At 42.4% G+C, this 17,756-nt stretch overlaps 2 non-coding genes and 1 pseudogene across 2 annotated transcripts; 1 reads left to right on the forward strand and 2 right to left on the reverse strand.

The window, feature by feature from the left end:
* The first annotated feature begins 1,326 nt into the window (after positions 1 to 1,326).
* LOC123067066 (agamous-like MADS-box protein AGL28) lies at positions 1,327 to 2,686 on the forward strand (annotated as a pseudogene).
* A 2,707-nt stretch (positions 2,687 to 5,393) lies between these two features.
* On the reverse strand, positions 5,394 to 5,483 carry LOC123073029 (small nucleolar RNA Z223). Its single transcript, XR_006435557.1, has one exon. It is a non-coding gene; the product is annotated as a small nucleolar RNA Z223 (small nucleolar RNA).
* Positions 5,484 to 15,052: 9,569 nt separating this feature from the next.
* Positions 15,053 to 15,148, reverse strand: LOC123073026 (small nucleolar RNA Z223). Its single transcript, XR_006435554.1, has one exon. It is a non-coding gene; the product is annotated as a small nucleolar RNA Z223 (small nucleolar RNA).
* Between the last annotated feature and the right edge of the window lie 2,608 nt (positions 15,149 to 17,756).

The following is a 17,756-nucleotide window of genomic DNA, read 5'->3' on the forward strand; positions in this document are numbered from 1 at the left end:
TAAATCTAGCATGAACTGGTAATCCTTTTCAACCAAAAGGAACCAGCAGGCATGTTGCAATGCCTTCGGCCACACCCCGAGTGACAATTCCTTTGAAATGATCTTTTATCCATCTCTAGTTATATGCACCATGCATTTAGCTGACGATCCATCGAGCTATATGGATGCATGTATCCATCGAGCTATCTGGATGCATGTATGCAATCTCGTTGTTCATGTGCTCCATTTATAACAGTATAAAACAGTGCTTAATCACCTCTGTTTGTTTTCACGTAGCCAAACATACACTCTGCTAAAACAATATTATTTTAATATATTTGAAAGTGTTTACCCAGACAAGAATGCAATTATTAATTGGAGAATTTCACGCTAACGTAGACATGAAGCACTTCCCAGTGCTCCATGATGTACAAGTGCTTAGCATACCACATAGGCAAAAAAAAATCTAATGTGGCATTGAAGTTAAGAGGAGAGAGAATATTTTGGTGACCCTGGAAAGAACCAACGTCAAGCACGCGGACCTATGAAAAACACTTAAATAAAAGAAGTTTTCCCTATGCACATGAGAGTTTGGTTGTTAAACAATTAAATGTAGAAAGGTTAGCAACAACAAACTAAGCACCTATGCATTGTGAACTTCGGTTGCTTAACTATTTAATGCTCTTGGCACCACATCTAAGCACCAATGAATTGGAAGTAGCCTGAGGGTTATTGATGTTGTGCGCATGAGATTGTACAGCCCGGTGGTGTAGGTATGATATTTTGAAGGCGATTGGAGGCACGGATATATATTCCATGTTTTATATCAAAATATGCGCCCAAGAAAAATACATTATTTCCCAATTACTACTTTCTTCGCCCGAATTACTCGTCACAAAAATGGATAGAAAGGTATGTATCCAGACCTAAAATACATGTAGACACATCCTTGTCTATGACAAGTAATTCCGGACGGACGAACACTTGCTTTTAATCCTCAAAGAAGAAAAAGAAAGAGCACTTGCTTTTGTGCGTCCAACAATATTTTGTTGTCACGTCCCGATCGATTCAGCTTAGCGCATACCAAATCGCATACCAAAAAAAGAAAAAAAATAAAGGACCGCCTTCTTTTGGGGTGCGAAGGAATAGTTTCTAAATAATACGGTGTACATACTAATCCTTCGACGCGTGAGTTTAATGTATACAGCTCAGCACATACCCGATCGTATCTCATTCCCAATCACGAGTTTTAATGTACGTAGCCCAGCGAAGAAGGGATTCCTCTCCGGACGCTTGCTATATAAACCCCCGACCCTGAGACGTAGCCACACCAAAGCCACACCCACAGCCACTCCTCTTCCTCCCTTTCTCTGAGGCTAGCCACCGAGCAAGCGAGCAATGGCGGCGCCCAACCGGAGAGGCGGCAGCGGCCGGAAGAAGATCGTCATCCGCCGGATCGAGCAGGAGGATGCCCGGTTCGTCTGCTACTCCAAGCGCCGCCAGGGGTTCTTCAACAAGGCCACGGATCTGGCGGTCCTGACGGGCGCCCAGGTGGCCGCCCTCGCCTTCTCTCCCCGCGGCAGGGCTTTCTCCTTCGGCCACCCCTCCGTCCACTCCGTCGTGGAACGCTTCCTGGCGTGGGAGGCTGCGGGGGCTGCCGCGAGGGAGGAGGGCGCTGCCAACGACCGTTTGCTGGCGGGGGAGGGCGCTGCCGGCGAAGACGAGAAGCTCGAGGAGCTGCAGCAGGAGTTCGACGAGCTGCGCACGGAGCTGACCGAATTGAAGAAGCGGACCAAGCGCACGGACAAGGCCATGGCGAGAGAGCGCTCTGCGGGGGACCGGATAGCGGCTTGGTTCGACCCCAAGGCGCGCGACATGGGAATGGGAGACGAGGACATGGTGGCCTTCTTCGCCGCGCTGATGCTGATGAAGGACGCCGTCTCCGATCGCGCCAACCAGGTTCTCCTCGAGGCGATGCACGCCCACATGAGCCGCATGGCGGAGGTGGCCCTGCCGCCGCCGCCCAGATCTTCGGTGGCAGCACCTTCGAGTTCGGTAGCAGCAGCGGCACCGCCAACGACGGGATGGAGTTCCAGTTTCTGGCGCCTCCGCCACAGGAGCAGGGGTTCGAGGCCGCGATGGATATGCAGCAGATGGTGATGGCGCCGCAGCCTCCGTCTCACGTGGTCGCCGCCGGGATGGATGTGCAGGACATGCCTCCGCCGCCGGGGTTGGCCGCCGGGATGGATCAGGAGCAGATGCAGATGACGATGTCTAAGCCGCCGGGGTTCGACGCAGGGCTAGACAAGGAGATAGATCAATGGCTTGATGTGATGCTGCCGCCTCCGGAGTTCACTGCCGGGATGGAGATGGTGCAGCAGGGGCTCCATCAACCGAACGCCGGCTTCCCGTACTGAGATCCAAACCCACTCAGAGCCCGAGTACAGTGCATATGGACACTAGTTTCGTATGCCTAGTTTACATATGCATCTTCTACTTAAGTCTTCGCGTTAATTTTTTGTTTTGTTTGAAATGAAGTCGTCGCCAATCTTTGGTACATGCTCTGCATCTACCCTGGATCTGGACGAAATTAAATATTTCGTCAATATTTTTATTTGGCCATTTCCTTTCCTTATCATGCATTAATGGGTTGTAATCTGTATTGCACCGATATGAATGAAATACAAAGGTCGATCTGTGCTGGATACATCTATTTATTAATTACTGTATATACTATTACTAAAATAAGGGACAAACGAGCCATCCCATGCATTCACATAATCTACAATTTTGACACCGTTTATCAGAATTTTTAATGGCTGAGATTTAAAAGATTCGAAAATTACATACGACTATATTTGGTACAAACAAGTCACATCAGAGGAGGTACATCCATATGACATATGTATATGCAAACAAAATTAAACATGCAAAAACCGCATGGGACATGTGGTTAGTAAATTCAAAATTCGTACACAATACACGTGCAATTTTTTTTTAAAAGAGACCAACATGCAACATGAACTACACCTGGACTCTCGCCTGTAGCATGGCAGCCAATAACACACCCATCTTGGCATCGGGCTATGAACCAAGAGTGCCAAACGTCCAAGAAAGCTCATGCCTAAACAATTATACAGGCCAGAGATACTTGCACGTATGAAAGTCAACTAGGAGAGTACTATATACTTCAATAGACATGTTCGTTTATTAAGCACAATATTTTGCCCGATAGATTAGGATCAGGAGTATGAGAAACAAAAAAGGCTGGGAACATACAAATAAATGGAGATATTTGAAAAACAAATAAAAGTACGGGTCTTCAAGAAAAGATAGACTGAGGTGTCAGCATGCAATGATTACAACTAAATGTTTATAAACAAAAACGAAGAACTGATGTATAAATCTAAATATCAAGAGGAATATATGTCACTAATTCTAAACAAAATATAATCAAAATCGACGTGCCTTAAAAATACACGATCTCTTGATTCTAATATAAAGGTTGAGATTAAAAGATTAAAAAAGGTATTCATGACTTTAATCAGTGAGCAACAGTCACACACAAAAAAGATCGCATACATAGGCATCGAGAAATTAGCCATTTGAGTTTGCATCTATGAGGCACATATAGACAAGGAAAGGCCTACCGGTAAAAAAAGGAAATACTTTTGCATAGGCATATATGTCCTCCCTCGGTTGTTTTTACTCGATTTATTATATTTGTCCGAAGCCAAATTTTGTAAAGCTTGAATATATTTATGGGAAAAATATCAAGATCTATAATACCGAATAAATATAATATGACAAATTTATTCCACAATGGATCTAATGAAGTCAATTTTGCATTTAATTTTTTCGTATAAAAGTTAGTCAAATATATCCAGGACTTGAATCAACCGGAGGGGGCCGTGGTTATGCTTGGGTGGACAATGGCAATAATAACAGGGGTTTCCAAGGACCGACCGGAAGTTTCGTCGAGGGCGCGCCCGGTCCTAACAACCGTGCTTTCCGAGGACGCTTTCGTGGAGGTCAGGGCGGGAACCGGAGGCAACAACAGCCTCGGTATGCAAGGATTGCTACAGTGACGGAGGTAGCGGAGGGTGCATCGGATTTACCCCAGGTGGCGGTGGAGACGGTGCAGGCTTTGGTTGCAGTTTCGCTGCCTGAGCCTATGCAGACTGGCGATTCTGCTTCTGAGCATGGTTCGGACGAGTCCGAGAGTGACAAGTTGTCTAAGTGGACGGCTAAGAAGAAGAAGCTCACTTGTTTCCGTTGTGGGGAACCGGGTCACTTTTTGGTTCAGTGTACTGCGGAGTTATGTGATCTGTGCCGGAAGCGTAAACACACTGCGGCCGACTGTCCTCTTATGTTGGGGCCAAAACCATCCATTCAGATTTACGGAGTGTGTTGTCCGGAGTTGATGTTTTTTGAGTCTCCGTCTGCGGAGCCTTCTGCGCCCATAGTGGAAACGTCCTTCCCCGGTGTGGTGAAGGTGGTTCACGGGCCTTTGACCGAAGCACAGATAATTCAACAGTTGAGAGAGCTAGCTCCGGGTAATTTTCAGTGGTCCTTACTTAAGCTCTCCGATAACTCATATAAAGTGGATTTCCCGTCTAAGGAGGATCAGGTGAGGATTCTCAAGTTTGGTATGAGCAGGGTCACAGGTACTAGCTTTGTGCTGGAATTTGATGTGTGGAAAAAGAAAGAGCCACAGGGCAGGCCGTTAACTCAGATTTGGGTTCGTTTCTCTGGTGCCCCGTCTGCTCCTTTGGACAGCTTCTTGGTGACCTGGAGTCTGGGGTCTTTGATTGGTAGGACCGAGCAGGTGGATATGCAGTTCACTCGGGCTCATGGGGTGGCACGGCTGCTGGTCAGTGTCGCCAATATTCAGTTCTTGCCAGACGTGGTGCCTTGGACTCACGCAGGCGTTTTATATCAGTTGGATGTTCAGTATGAGGATCCTGATCTATTCAATGAGTTTGAGGATGATAATCCCATGGATACTTCTGAGGGAGGAGGGGGTTCGGGGAACCAGGATGATAGTGCAAAGAGTAATGAGGACAAGGCTATGGGACCGTCGGGTCCGTCTGATAATGCTGGCTCCGCCCCTGTTGGGCCGTCTAGCACAGTTCCGACTACCACTCTTCAGTTGGGCTCTATTGGGGCATTCTCGGCGCCGCCGAGGTTGTCGTGTGATAGGGCTGGTTCTGCGAGTCCGGTGCTCAGTTTGCCTGGGGCGAGGTCTGTTGAGGACGCAGGTGTTGTGGGGCAGGAGGTCCCGTCCTTGGTTCCTATTTCTCCGTCGGCTATGGCTGTGGTGGCCGAGCCAGTGGTTGCGGGAGGAGTTGTCGAGCAGGAGGCTCGGCCCTCTGGGTCTTTGACGCTGGCGGTGCCGAGGGGCGGCGTGGCCCCCTTGATTTTACACAACAGTTTTTTCAGTCATCAATTTTCAGAAGCAGAACTGGAGTGTTTGCTTAAAGTGTTTATCATCACAACCATGGTCAAACCAGAACACACAAATCTAAAAAGAAGACCATTGAATTTCACAGCCATGCATCGTTCAACCCCATAACTATAGACTTATGGTCATCCTTATTTCGAATGATATATGTATGCACCTCCAAGTCCCAGGGTAACAATAAGATAGATTAAGGTTTGCTGGGGGGTGGATCGGGGGGTACATGTGCTTGAGTGCTGGGTTGTGGTTGCTCTTTGTGTTGGTGAAGAGAAGAGGTCCTTCTCCTCCTCCGACGAACCCATCAGCTCATATAGATCATCATCTTCATTGATTCTTCTGCTTCTTCCTCTTAGAGATGGATGGATCAACTGCAGGATTCCATCCATGGAGTGCTTATTTGGACAACTTGGCAGGGTTTATCTTCAATCACTGCAGCAAACAGTTCTTTTGCCAACAAAACATGGTCAAGTGGCTGCATACAGAGAAAGTATAGCGCACGATAATGCATCCTACAGCAGCTCAATACGCAACTTAACGATTCAAGCAGCAAATAGGACAAATATAGAATGGTGATTTCATCTAAGAGATAGCTCTCTCTAAATTTTTGAACCATGTGCAAAGAAGCTCACCTGCGCAGTTGTAGCCGAGGCCAGACATCACCACTTCCATGGTTGCGGCTAGGCAAGGAAAATCACAAAAAAACAACACCGGTACCGTCCATCATCTTGGATGTGATGGGGCCCACACTAAGGTTGGCCTAATGCTTGGCAAAGTTATTCATCGATCACTACAACAAACATACAGTTTTTTCAACAAACAAAGGGTCAGCAGCTGGCTGCAACAATGGTACAGAGGATTGGAACAATGTAGTATCTAGCCTACAGCAGCTCATCTACACACAACTTAACAGTAAGCAGCAAAAAGGATAGATATCTTGTTAGAGGCTACAAAAGTCCTTTCTACCAGCTGGACTAGATATCACCAAAATGAGGATATGGCGCAAGATCAACCATAGCATAGAGAAGAAATTGATAGTTCCATCCTGCGATTCGCTCTTGCATCATTCTCTGCAGGCCATTCAAGGGAGAATAGGATTTTTTCATTGTGGCACGCTCCTCCAACCCTCTTCTTCTTGTCGGCTAGAGGGCATCCACCAGAAGAACTTATGTGGCTACCATTGTGGGCGGCAGCGAGGCCTTGATTGCCCCTGGTTGGGTGGATGGCCTGTGCACGCCGAGGCGATGCCCTCATGTTGGGTGGGGGTGGGGGTACTCTCACGTTTGTCATATTTTAGTCTCACCTTCGCGGAAGAAAGGTGAAATATTCCCATGTTTGACTTAATGACTTCAATTGATTATGATATACAATAAGATAAGCATGCACAACTTTTCAACATTTTAATGTTTGGTCCGGATGCATATATTAATAGCTGAAGACTAGCTACATAAAAGAATATATATATATATATATATATATATATATATATATATATATATATATATATATATATATATATATATATAGGCTTGCTAAAGTGTGCCTGCGCGCACTATGCCCTGTCCTACGCTCCGGCTAATTCGAGCCAACCGGCGCGCTAACCAGGTGAAAGGGCGCGCGCGCGATCGTGGGTAAATGTCCACTGTAACGCCTTACGACCAACCAATCCTCGCTCGCTTAAATGACCATCGTAAAAGGGCCTGCAGGACATAGTAACGATATTACTATCTGTATTATAGCAGCAGTAAATGGCCCTTACAAAGTAGCAAGGGATTACCATCACGTACCGTTCCTTTAAAATAATTTAGGGATGAAACCTGTGATATCTAAGTGCGCAGTAAAAAAACCTAGGTCCATTACCATCCATGATTAATATGTTACTATAGTAATACATTACAACATGTCTGATGAAGGCTTTACTACATCTAGGGATATAACCATCGATAACTCAATACTGGTAAAAGAAGGGTCTGTTACTATCTATACTTAATCTATTACGGACAATGTCTAGGATGAAACCTTGGATATATCAATGCCCGGTAAAAAAATAGGTTCCTTACCATCATTACTTCATATATTACCGGCAATGAATAGTGACCAACACATGGTAATAAAATTAAATGTATTACTTTTTCCTCCACATGCCATTACCCTCAATATGTTGCCTTCTCCGCACCCGCGCGTGATTAGGAGCGGCCGGCGCGTAGTTTAAGTCAAAATGCGCGCACGCTTACAATAGCGCAGCCGTATATATATATATATATATATATATATATATATATATATATATATATATATATATATATGCACATTCAATCAATCAATGGAATTTATAGAATCTTACTCCAATATTATGCATCACATGAAACTGGTTGTCACCCGACAGGGTATCATTACTTCAGGTTTATCAACCTTCAAACTAAAAGGGCCCCCATGAATTATTTAGTAATGGATATCCTAATGGGAAATATAATAACACAATATTGACAATTATTGTTTATCTAGATCTATTCCAATTACAACCTGATTATATCATTTACTCAACTAGCAAGCACTAATATGCATGAGAAGATATTTCATACGTTGATGGTTTTGCCATGTTGCCTGGATTAACTAGTGACACACACGTACACTATTATTGCTCATATTTGTCTCTCTACAGCTTGTGCATGCATTTATGCACGCAAGGAGAAATTTGAGAGGATGAATATGATTTGAGAATAGTGTACTCTTACTATTATTTTTAGGGGGATATGTTCATGTAGATTGGGTAACAAAGGATATGAATCTCTGTGGCTTGATAAATGGAACAATTCACTTCTAGCAGAGTCGCTCCCCTATTTGAAATCACATGTCACTGCTGCAGACCTCTCATTTCTACCTAAGCCAAGTTGAGGTTGATTTATTTCATATGCACAATAACCCATATCGTAAGGATCCATGAGTGAATTAAATATTTTGATAGAATGTGTATTCATGCCATCAATTCATCTGACCAGAACCATAATGGTTTATCAGAACGTTGGGTGCATTACTACATCAAGTAAATATTACAAATTCTTATTGAAGACATCAGCCCACCTAAACACTTCGTATATATTTGGAAATATAAAGAGGATATGTAACATAAGTATTTTGCTTGCCTTGTTTTATCCAGTATGCTAAACACCCTCAATATGTTAGAGATGAGAAGTTACAACAATGGCAACAACCTGACATATTTTCTTTATGACTCTGTCATTAATGAATATAAAATTTTCCACTGCCCAACACATCGAGAGTACAGAGGGCGAAGTGGAGATTGTTCAGAAGGGATTGAGTGGGGATCGGACTGGGGAAATTGGGATTCAAGTCCTGGATATAATTGTAAAGCTTGAATATATTTGTAGGAAAAATATCAAGATCTATGATACCAAATTAATATAATATGCGAAATTTATTCCACAATGGATCTAATGATGTCAATTTTTTATTTTATTTTTCATGAAAAAGTTAGTCAAACATTGAAGAGTTGGACTTGAGACAAGCTAATATTCAGAGTAAAAAGAAACAGATGGAGTACATAATTTTGCATGAGGTTTATAGAAACTCCGCAAGGCCAACAGTAATAGGAAGGCAACATTACCCAAGGAAAAAATGCTATAGAAAAAACATTCGCAAACTACAGAGCGAAACAGCCACAAAAATCAACAAAATTGTCAGAGGGACAGATGCAAAGATCGCCAACCAATCATAAACATAAAAGATCCAAGAAATTTGTCAATTTATGATAATAATTATATATGCAGTTTTATCATGTCGATCGAGAAAATGAGTTTTTTTATCTTTTGTAAAATACATCCTAGATAAATCTTTTATGATGTGGATAAATAAAATGATTCACTCATATATATAAAGTTTGATATATTGATTTATTTTTTCATAAATCTGATTGTGTTTTATCAAGCTACACATTCTGGCTACAATGTTTCTCCTATAATTTTTGTTGCATATTATTGACTAATGCAGAAAAATTAAATAGGATAACATTCTCTAGACAAACTACTGTTAGAGAAAACAATGACATGTGCACCACCAGAGAATAACAAGTTATGACGAGGGTGAGTGAGAGAACATTTCACAAATCTCGGCAACACTCAATGATAGTTACATTGATTTACAATGGAAAGCGAGATAGTGAATTGGAGTATTATGAGAAGACATCGAGCATATGGATCTGGTATGATATGGTATTTATAAAAATACGGCGAAATGAAAAAAAGAATCAAGTATAAGAAATAAATATTTACATTTCCCTAAAATTCCAAAAAATCTTTGTGGACAGAATCAAGGGATGAGAAGGACTGTAATAGCGAAAGCTGAAGAATACTATGAGAGATAATCTTTTTTGCATTATGGGAGACATACCACGATCCTTTTCGTCCTTCACGATCACACATCGTTGTACTTGCTAGCAACTCCATATTTGTCTTATCAGATTCTGGTGCTTACAACAATAAGAAAAGCACTGGCGCATCAATAAAAATTGTACTCACTCCATCCGAAAAAACTTGTCCCAAGCTTGTCCCTCAAATGGATGTATCTAGCACTAACTTGGTGCTAGATACATCCATTTGAGGGACAAGCTTAATCGGATGGAGGGAGTATGCTACAACTAGCTGCTTGCGTCCAATTGATGAACTACCTCTACTAAACATACACTAGACATCCCGCCTTCAGCTAGCACCTAGCAGCAGTGGCAGCGGAAGATGTGTTGAAGCTGGACAAGTGGATCTTGGGTTTGGCACACGCGACTGACTATGAGCAGGGCTGGTGGAGCTCATTGTGAGCCTAAACATATCAGATGAGGAGATACTACACATGCCACTTAATTAGACACCCAACGGAATCACCCGCCCACGTAAATCTTCCACGATGTCGCCGCCCAACCGAATTCTTGATTAACATTGCAATTAGCACCCTTATGTTTTTGATTCCTTACAAATAGCTCCATAAATTTTGCAACTAACACCCTAAAGAAGGACAAAATTTTGACAAGTCGTGGGAAATTTCACTAGAAATTTCGGCAGCATAACGCCATGATTTTGCACAGTTAACTTCACTTGTGATGTCTCCTCAAAAAATAAACTTCCCTTGTGATAACCACGTACCAACATGTCTGACTCTATTGTTTATGTTATTATTAATATGAAGAATCACACGGCCGGTCTCTAGCTCACACAGAGCCCCCAACAATAATCCTGCAACTTGAACATGCTGACTTTGGCGTCATTAACCAAGAGTTTTACAAATTGAACATGCTGATGCGTTGGCGTCATCTTCCTTCTCTGCCCCTATCATCTATTGTTGGCAGCAAAGACGAAGTCAGAACTTGCATACTTCTCCTCCTCTACATTGAGCCATGCTTCGCATCACCCTCAACGCCTTGCTGAATATGTGGCATCAAAAAACATTATACAATTAACACCCTAATGCTTTTGTTCTCTTACAAACAACACCAATCATTTTGCAATTAACACCCTATATAAAGCTTTTGTTTCCTTACGACAAGTTGGGGGAACTTCCACTAGAAATTTCGGCAACATAACGCCATGAATTTTGGAGCCACCGTTTGCACAGTTAACTTCATTTGTGATAATTATGTTCATCATGGGACTGGATTATTGGCACTTTGTTAGTAGTCCATTCGATTTTGAATTTGTGCTAGGTGTCACATAAATCGAGTCTAAAGAGCTAGCCATATGTATTCAGATGATGTTTTGTCTAGCTAGAATGGTGACTGAATTGGCACGCATTTGGTGCTAGTCTTCATTAAATCATCACTTTGACTAGTTGAACATGTTCGTAGGATAGTTGTTGAACTTGCATATAGATCATCAGTGTGAATGATCTGATGGGTGTGGCAAGCTATCACAAGTTAGCAGGCAGTTTTGATTTGTGCTAACAAAGCAAGCAGTTTCCAACCAACCCTCTGCAGAATTTCGTATAGTGGCGTGTGGTCTAAGCGCGGTCAATTTCTCTCCTGTGCGCTTTAATACTAGTATATACAATACATCGTGCTGCTACGGTTAGCATTGCAGAGGTGCTACTAATGCTACAGTGTCTATAGGCATGGCTACTATAGTGGGGCTACAGTGCAGGTATTTCATTTGTTCTTTCACAGGAGACATGCTAGAGTAGTAAAGTATATGCCCTGTTTTTGCTACCGTCTTCAGAACAATATATTTTTGCTACAGATTACTAGGTGATACCAACAAACAGGTTCGAACTCATAACAGAGTGACAAAGTTATACTGCAAAATCTGGGGAACTCGCAAAAAGAAACTGGCAGTGATTTCTAAAATGACCTTGCAAATTGTTAAAATAACATGGTAGTTATCACTAAATAGTCAAGTAGTTGAATCAAATAATTTGACAGTTATCCACAAAACAAGGTAATTAATTACTTTCTTTTAATAATTATTTTATCAATTGATTTGTGGTTGTAGACACTGACAGATGGCCCTCGTTACCTCTGAAGTTTGAGCTACAAATAATTCAATCACTGTTTACAGCTCTAAGGTTAGGACATGTGGCAACTGGGAAACATCTTTTACCAGTGCAAAGAAGCATTGAACAAATTCTGATACATATATTATTTTTACACTAACCTTTGCCCGATCCATATCTCGCCTAGCGTCTTGTTGTCCAGCGGCTTCGTGTTGGCATCTCTTCCATCAGAAGGTTCACAAGAAAACTCATCAAATCGAGTTGTGCCATGCCAAGATTTCCTTAAGGAAGTTTAGATCGAGAAAAGATGCGCTCTTACAGAGTGCTAGGTAGCAGCCACAGTCACAACAAGCATGTTCCAGGCATCGAAGACACGGCATGGCCACTCGGCGAGACAAGATGTTGGTGCCTCTCGATCTAACACCCATGTGGCGAGACAAGGCAAGATCTTGGTGGCCACAGGAAGTGCCTCGCCGACGGAGCATCTCTTGACATTGTGTTTGGAAGGAGATGGGAGGTGGTAGCGACAACGGAGGGGCGACTTGTGGGGCGCGAGCAACAGATCAGAAAGGGTTGTCGATTTATATTTATAGAGAAGATCTTGCACCGGTTGGCCAACAATGAGAGTGGGTAGACGAAGGATCAGAGGGCGATCCGCGTGAAGATCACGGCAGCCAATGGATGGCAACGGGGAGGAGGCGGCGGATCGACAACAATAATTGAAGGAGGATGCATTGGTTTTGGGAGTGCCTGGTTTTGTGGAGGAATAAGTGCGAGAAAATTAATGTAGGATTTGTTATGTTTCCTAACAAACACGATAAGTACTAGTACTGGAGTTATTAGATAGGAAATACGTAGATAAGACGGAAACTACCTGGCGTTATTTGAGGGAGGGACGGGTCCAATCTTTCTTTTGCATCTGCTTCCCGATACTGAAAAGAAGAACAGATCGGTCTTGCTTGCACTAATTAGATTAGAGAAGAGAACAAATGGATCACTTTTTTGTATATAAAACAAAGATTCAACACGGTGCTCCAAATTAGAATACCTAACGACCACTCAACTTGGTCGAGCTGAACCATCAAATGATTAATATAGGGAACACACATAATCTTGGCAAGTCCAAGCTGATGCAATGTACGAGGCGTCAACAAAAACAGTTTCGACACTAGTATATATCATATCCCAAAGATAGTAACTTCTTCATTTCTTTCTTATTATATGAAACAAAAAAGTCGTCACTGGAACGCTAGTATCAGTTTGACCTGCGGCTTCCAACAGCCAAATAAATCATACAAACATCAAGTAAAGGTGCCTCCAGTTTTTAGTGGTAAATTGAAAACACAGTTGCTTTTCCAAAATCATCACACTTGCCGGTATAATGCTGTATATATACTCAAAGTACATACATACAAACATACTAGATAGATAGATAGATAGCTATATTTTTCATGCACCAGTTCCAGTTTTAATGTACTCAATTGAATGAATGAACGAGCTGACATTCATTCTTTGCATGGAGAATTAACCATTTGAGCCAACAGAAAAAGCACACATTCATTCAACCAATCCAATATGTTGTCTGCTACTTGTTGACATTGAACAAAGATACCATGTTTCTGCGGCACAATACAAACTCCCTAGACCATTCCACCAACAGACACCCAACGGAAAAGTAAAAATAAACACAAAAATGCCTATATCTTGTCTTCGAGATTCGCCAGGGCCTTCTTGCATTTTAGCATGTATATTACCTCGAGAGGATCTTGGTCAATTCATTGCCCACACCACACAGACGCTAAAACCATAAGATTGGGATCTCTTGGTTCATTCAGTGGCTTCAGGGTTCATCTTGCCTCTTGATACGTCGAGACAGCCATTAGGCCGACACCCAGAGAACGGAAAAATTAACATGGCTTTTTTTTTCCTTTTTCTTCACCTTCTCAAGTCCTGCGCAGCAAAATGCAATGCATAGATTCAGAAACCGGAGCAATGGGTGACCAACTATTGACTGATACTACCATGTCTTGGCAACAGAAATTTAAGAGATAAAAGTCTAGCATGCATGAAAGTAATTTTGTCATCAGAAACTTCACAGGAGGATTAATTCCTAGAACGGGAAGACTACGTATAGTATATTGGGTCTTGCTGCTCCTAGGCAGGGAAGACCTCAAATCTTGGGTCTATCTACTCCCTAGTCAAATATATATGCAATCAATACAGACTGTGCAATTAGTCCATGAAAACACATCGCATCACCGACACTAGTGCAGCAGCGACCATTTGGTGAACAACAAGAGTGCGATACTATTGTCGACAAACAGTAGTAACTAGGCTAAAACTAGCAACTAGTCCACTGAACAGCTTGTGGACTGAAACAGTACAGCGATATCTAGAAACAACTAGCATCAAAGTAAAATTTTCCTATACATGAATATATGGTCACTTGTTAACACCGTTAGGAGATCACTGGCCATGTAGCAAATAGTATCTAAACCACAACCTGTGCATTGTGCATTACAAATTCAATCAAGACGACGGGTTCACTTCTTAACACCTCACTGGTTAGTTGTGACATGGAGAGAAGCTCTCACCAGGGGTTCTCGGATAGCCTAATAACAATTAGGAGGTTCTCGCCGCAGCTGCCGTGGTGCCGGTTGACGAGGAGTGGGGTCAGCCAGCCAAAGCGGCCCACTCAGACGCCATGATGATGACGTGGGGCGGGCCGTCGATGATGTCGACGCAGCTAGCAAGGTCATTCCACAGGTGGTACACCGAACTCCCCCTGAAATGGAGTGCGAGCAAGCCATCCTCGCTGTGCTTGCTTGCACGAACTGAATCCACCAAATACAACGACGGGGAGGTCTCCGTGACTGCAGTTGTGGCGCAAAGAATCATGGTTATATTCAGGAGGTCAAAGAAGCAGGGTAATACTACATTCTCTGGTCGAAAACATAAACACGAGGAGGATCTCGAAAGCGCAACAAGTCAAGAAGCACAAAGAAACCAGAACCAGATCAAAACATATGGAAGAGATCAAGGTAGAGTCTCAAATATGTTTAACAGCTAAATCAGTTATGAAATGGCTCAGATTTTCTATCAAGCTAACACAACTGCGCAAAAATGCAGTGGCTCAGATTTTACACAACAGTTTTTTCAGTCATCAATTTTCAGAAGCAGAACTGGAGTGTTTGCTTAAAGTGTTTATCATCACAACCATGGTCAAACCAGAACACACAAATCTAAAAAGAAGACCATTGAATTTCACAGCCATGCATCGTTCAACCCCATAACTATAGACTTATGGTCATCCTTATTTCGAATGATATATGTATGCACCTCCAAGTCCCAGGGTAACAATAAGATAGATTAAGGTTTGCTGGGGGGTGGATCGGGGGGTACATGTTCTTGAGTGCTGGGTTGTGGTTGCTCTTTGTGTTGGTGAAGAGAAGAGGTCCTTCTCCTCCTCCGACGAACCCATCAGCTCATATAGATCATCATCTTCTTTGATTCTTCTGCTTCTTCCTCTTAGAGATGGATGGATCAACTGCAGGATTCCATCCATGGAGTGCTTATTTGGACAACTTGGCAGGGTTTATCTTCAATCACTGCAGCAAACAGTTCTTTTGCCAACAAAACATGGTCAAGTGGCTGCATACAGAGAAAGTATAGCGCACGATAATGCATCCTACAGCAGCTCAATACGCAACTTAACGATTCAAGCAGCAAATAGGACAAATATAGAATGGTGATTTCATCTAAAAGATAGCTCTCTCTAAATTTTTGAACCATGTGCAAAGAAGCTCACCTGCGCAGTTGTAGCCGAGGCCAGACATCACCACTTCCATGGTTGCGGCTAGGCAAGCAAAATCACAAAAAAACAACACCGGTCCCATCCATCATCTTGGATGTGATGGGGCCCACACTCAGGTTGGCCTAATGCTTGGCAAAGTTGTTCATCGATCACTACAGCAAACATACAGTTTTTTCAATAAACAAAGGGTCAGCAGCTGGCTGCAACAATGGTACAGAGGAGCGGAACAATGTAGTATCTATCCTACAGCAGCTCATCTACACACAAATTAACAGTAAGCAGCAAAAAGGATAGATATCTTGTTAGAAGCTACAAAAGTCCTTTCTACCAGCTGGACTAGATATCACCAAGATGAGGATATGGCGCAAGATCAACCATAGCATAGAGAAGAAATTGATAGTTCCATCCTGCGATTCGCTCTTGCATCATTCTCTGCAGGCCATTCAAGGGAGAATAGGATTTTGTCATTGTGGCACGCTCCTCCAACCCTCTTCTTCTTGTCGGCTAGAGGGCATCCACCAGAAGAACCTATGTGGCTACCATTGTGGGCGGCAGCGAGGCCTTGATTGCCCCTGGTTGGGTGGATGGCCTGTGCACGCCGAGGCGATGGCCTCATGTTGGGTGGGGGTGGGGGTACTCTCACGTTTGTCATATTTTAGTCTCACCTTCGCGGAAGAAAGGTGAAATATTCCCATGTTTGACTTAATGACTTCAATTGATTATGATATACAATAAGATAAGCATGCACAACTTTTCAACATTTTAATGTTTGGTCCGGATGCATATATTAATAGCTGAAGACTAGCTACATAAAAGAATATATATCAATCAATCAATGGAATTTATAGAATCTTACTCCAATATTATGCATCACATGAAACTGGTTGTCACCTGACAGGGTATCATTACTTCAGGTTTATCAACCTTCAAACTAAAAGGGCCCCCATGAATTATTTAGTAATGGATATCCTAATGGGAAATATAATAACACAATATTGACAATTATTGATTATCTAGATCTATTCCAATTACAACCTGATTATATCATTTACTCAACTAGCAAGCACTAATATGCATGAGAAGATATTTCATACGTTGATGGTTTTGCCATGTTGCATGGATTAACTAGTGACACACACTTACACTATTATTGCTCATATTTGTCTCTCTACAGCTTGTGCATGCATTTATGCACGCAAGGAGAAATTTGAGAGGATGAATATGATTTGAGAATAGTGTACTCTTACTATTATTTTTAGGGGGATATGTTCATGTAGATTGGGTAACAAAGGATATGAATCTCTGTGGCTTGATAAATGGAACAATTCACTTCTAGCAGAGTCGCTCCCCTATTTGAAATCACATGTCACTGCTGCAGACCTCTCATTTCTACCTAAGCCAAGTTGAGGTCGATTTATTTCATATGCACAATAACCCATATCGTAAGGATCCATGAGTGAATTAAATATTTTGATAGAATGTGTATTCATGCCATCAATTCATCTGACCAGAACCATAATGGTTTATCAGAACGTTGGGTGCATTACTACATCAAGTAAATATTACAAATTCTTATTGAAGACATCAGCCCACCTAAACATTTCGTATATATTTGGAAATATAAAGAGGATATGTAACATAAGTATTTTGCTTGCCTTGTTTTATCCAGTATGCTAAACACCCTCAATATGTTAGAGATGAGAAGTTACAACAATGGCAACAACCTGACATGTTTTCTTTATGACTCTGTCATTAATGAATATAAAATTTTCCACTGCCCAACACATTTCATGTTGGACATGTCTCAACATCACATGGGCTTCGAATTGAAATCGTATTGCCTCAATATTGCAAGCTAGGCCTGGTTTACATGAGGAGCTTTTCTATTGTTATTCCACTACGACATCTCGAATTCTGCCAGTTCCGCAGCGCACTCGGCGATGCATCCCGTGGCCTCCTATTTCGGAGGATAGGTCCAAGGTAATGGAGAATAGTACCAACACTAGGTGGGCTTGG

This window comes from Triticum aestivum, chromosome 3B (assembly GCF_018294505.1).
Source record: "Triticum aestivum cultivar Chinese Spring chromosome 3B, IWGSC CS RefSeq v2.1, whole genome shotgun sequence".
Lineage (NCBI taxonomy): Eukaryota > Viridiplantae > Streptophyta > Magnoliopsida > Poales > Poaceae > Triticum > Triticum aestivum.